Raw genomic sequence first — 4150 nt, 5'->3', positions numbered from 1 at the left:
GCTCTGTGCTAAGAGTGTCGAGTCTGCTTGGGATTCTTTCACCCTCTCTCCCTGCCCATCCCCTGCTTGCTTTCTCAATCTCTCTCTCTCAATAATAAATAAATAAACATTAAAAAATAATTCTGATAAACAGCACATCTTGGGGCACCTGGGTGGCTCAGTCAGTTAAGCATCCGACTTTGGCTTGGGTCATGATCTCATGGTTTATGAGTTTAAGCCCCACATTAGGCTCTGCATGGACGGTATGGAGCCTGCTTGGGATTCTCTCTCTCGCCCTCTCTCTGCCCCTTCCATGCTCTCTCTCTCAAAATAAATTTTATAAAGAAATAAAAACTCAAAAAATGAATAAAATGTAAAAACAGCACATTTCTTTAAAATGTTAATAATTTCATTTTTTTATGTTTATTTATTTTGAGAGAGAGAGACAGAGAGAATGAGAGCAAGGGAGAGACAGGGAGAGAATCCCAAGGAGACTCCGGACAGGCAGCACAGAGCCCAACGCAGGGTTTGAACTTACAAACCGTGAGATCAGGACCTGAGCTGAAACCAAGAGTCCGATGCTTAACTAATGACTGAGCCACCCAGGGGCCCCATCATNAGCGTGAGCAGGGTAGGGTCAGAGAGAGAGGGAGTCACAGACTGAAACAGGCTCCAGGCTCTGAGCTGGCAGTCAGCACAGAGCCCAACGCGGGGCTCGAACCCACGAACCGCGAGATCATGACCTAAGCGAAAGTCAGATGCCCAACCGACTAAGCCACCCAGGCGCCCCATGGAACATCAGCTTTTGAAGTGGGAAAAAATTTCAGGCCACCTAAACGCCATGTATATCATCATGAGACAAAACTTCTCACCTTCGGCCAGCGTTAGTTCTATGAAATCCAACTGCCACCAGGCTCCCGGTAAAATTGGTTGGGGAACTCTTTCTGGGCTTAGCTTGGGAGCGGCCTGGAAAGAATTCTGTTGATAGGGACGCCTGGGTAGCTCAGTCAGTTAAGTGTCTGACTCTGGGTTTCCATTCAGGTCATGATCTCACAGCTCAAGGGTTTGAGCCCCACATCGGGCTCTGTGCTAAGAGTGTCGAGTCTGCTTGGGATTCTTTCACCCTCTCTCCCTGCCCATCCCCTGCTTGCTTTCTCAATCTCTCTCTCTCAATAATAAATAAATAAACATTAAAAAATAATTCTGATAAACAGCACATCTTGGGGCACCTGGGTGGCTCAGTCAGTTAAGCATCCGACTTTGGCTTGGGTCATGATCTCATGGTTTATGAGTTTAAGCCCCACATTAGGCTCTGCATGGACGGTATGGAGCCTGCTTGGGATTCTCTCTCTCGCCCTCTCTCTGCCCCTTCCATGCTCTCTCTCTCAAAATAAATTTTATAAAGAAATAAAAACTCAAAAAATGAATAAAATGTAAAAACAGCACATTTCTTTAAAATGTTAATAATTTCATTTTTTTATGTTTATTTATTTTGAGAGAGAGAGACAGAGAGAATGAGAGCAAGGGAGAGACAGGGAGAGAATCCCAAGGAGACTCCGGACAGGCAGCACAGAGCCCAACGCAGGGTTTGAACTTACAAACCGTGAGATCAGGACCTGAGCTGAAACCAAGAGTCCGATGCTTAACTAATGACTGAGCCACCCAGGGGCCCCATCATCTTTTTGGTAGGCAGAGTAAGAGTCCAGTGCCTTTCGGGGCGCCTGGGTGGCTCAATCAGTTGGGCGTCCGACTTCGGCTCAGGTCATGATCTCACAGCTTGTGAGTTCGAGGCCCGCGTTGGGCTCTGTGCTGACAGCTCAGAGCCTGGAGCCTGCTTCAGATTCTGTGTCTCCCTCTCTCTCTGCCCCTCACCCACTCATGCTCTGTGTGTCTCTCTCAAGAATAAATAAAACATTAAAAATTAAAATAAAATGCCCTTTTCGTCAGATGGTTTTGTCGCTAACACAACACGAACTGGGGCATGAAAAGTATCGTCAGGTCATCCCCAGAGCCCCGTCAAATTCAGCTTCTTTCTCAATCTGTGTATTTCCTTTAGCGAAATACATTATTTATTTATTTTGCACATTTCTTTTAGTTAATGAAAGCTTCTTCCTGTAGGAAGAATATCAGCAAAATGAACTACTAGTTTCCGAGCATTTAGTCGTAAAGCCCCTAACACATCAGCTATCAGTTTTCCATGAGCTGTTGTTTCCCGTGAGACGTGTTTTAGCAGAACAGAGTTAAAATGCTTTGGTTTTTTCTCAGTTGCGCTGTTGTGTGACCGACACCAGACACAGATCCAGTATTAGTAGATTTTATAGGCTGATATGAAGTCCAGCACTAAAAATCGCAGCCGTAGGGTAACTAACTGGTATTAAGTTGTCTGCTTGGGCAGCTGTAATCCCAGACCAAACATGAGCTTCCAAGGTTGTGTGATAAGTCATCACAGCACAGGAGGCCTCAAACGGGCCACTTTCAGCCACAGTAACATTACCCGTTGGTAACTATTCTTACATCTGCATTTTGAACAAGAACATCATATAAATCAGGTCAGAGTTTTCAAAATGTGGACTCCTCGAAGCTGGGGGAGAGGGCACTGTCAGCTCCAGTTGTCCAAAGGCCTCTTCGGATTCTAGAAACCAAAGCAGAAGGCCTGGAGGATGTATCACGCAGTTGTTTCATCAGAGATTTAATGTACCCTGCAAAACCTGGAATCCTCTGTCTACAGTATCGTACTGGTCTCAAAATTGTCTACTTTTCTCTTTTAAGTAGGCTGTTTGAGCTACAAAATGGGCTGACTCCTAGACTGTCCCATTCTGTGGCCCACAGTTAACAACAGATGCCCTAAATGTTCCAGATAAGCGATCCTGAGACTTGCCTAGTGAGGTCTCAGGCCCTTGTAAAGCAAGAAAGTATAACAAAGCCAGTGCAGCAAAGAGTTTTACATTGCACTTTGGCTTCTAAGGCTGCCAGCAAGCCATCTACATTTTGAAAATTGTAGATCCTTCTAGTGGAACAAATTTCTCTAAGGTTTCCTGTAAATGGCTAGGAAAAAAAAAAACAGTAGGGAGTCTCAAAACCCTTGAGGAATTCTTTGTCATAAATGCCAGACTCCCCCATAAGCAAAAGCAAACAAGATTTTGGATTCATCTGCTACTGGAACAGGGAGAGGAAGGGAGGGAGGGAGGGAAGAAGGAAGGAAGGAAGAGAGGAAGGAAGGAAGGAAGGAAGAGAGGAAGGAAGGGAGGGAGATGAGGGATGTGAACCAAGGCTGGTAGTAGGAGATGCTATTACAGAACTGGACCCCATAGTAGTAAGAGGGATGTTAGGATTCTGGAATATATGAGGCCGCCATCAAAAGCTAGCTGGGTATAATTACCATAATGCACAGTACAGTTGCAATGTCACCACGGCATGCCTGACCCACAGGTATCTAATGAGACGACTCAAAACATTGTGTCCTAGGGACAAGCTATAAGAACAGCCAACAAGGGCAGTGCTTTAGGTATGCATAAATATACATATATTTATTTAATAAAAGTTAGATAAGCAGAAGTCTGAGGTGGCTATAGTTGAATGTTTGCGTCCCCTCAAAATTCCTATGTTGAAACCTAATCCCCCGTGTGAGGGTATTTGGAGGTGAGGCCTTAGGTAGGGATGAAGTCCATGAAGGTGGAGCCCTCATGAATGGGGTTAGTGCCTTATCAAAGAAGCCCCAAAGAGGTCCTTCGCCCCTTCTGTCATGTGAAGTTACAGTGAAAACACGGCTGCCTACGAACCAGGAAGCAGATTCATGATAGCCATCGAATCTGCCATCACCTTGACCTTGGATTTCCCAGCCTCCAGAAATGAGAAATAAATGTTTTGCTTATAAGCCACCCAGTCTCTGGTGTTTTGTTACAGACACTCAGGCCTTCTCCCAAAGCATCTCGGACCACTTACTCAGATGGCCAGGGAAAGGGGAGCACACACAGAACTTTCCAGGTCTATTGGAACCAGGAAGTTAAGGGCACACTGATACTGAACCCAAAGCGCTACTGCAGCTACTTGGTAGAGACGGGGTTTGTGGCGGTCAGGTAATAAGAAGGAGAAGGAGTACCGGCTCAGATCCCACGGTAGGTCCAGCAGTCACCTACATGGCTCCCAGATGAATAATGGATGAAAACTAGCA

The sequence above is a fragment of the Crocuta crocuta genome, unplaced genomic scaffold (genome assembly GCF_008692635.1).
Source record: "Crocuta crocuta isolate KB4526 unplaced genomic scaffold, BGI_CrCroc_1.0 scaffold241, whole genome shotgun sequence".
Lineage (NCBI taxonomy): Eukaryota > Metazoa > Chordata > Mammalia > Carnivora > Hyaenidae > Crocuta > Crocuta crocuta.
The sequence above is the reverse complement of the archived record's forward strand: the minus strand, read 5'-3'. Positions refer to the sequence as shown.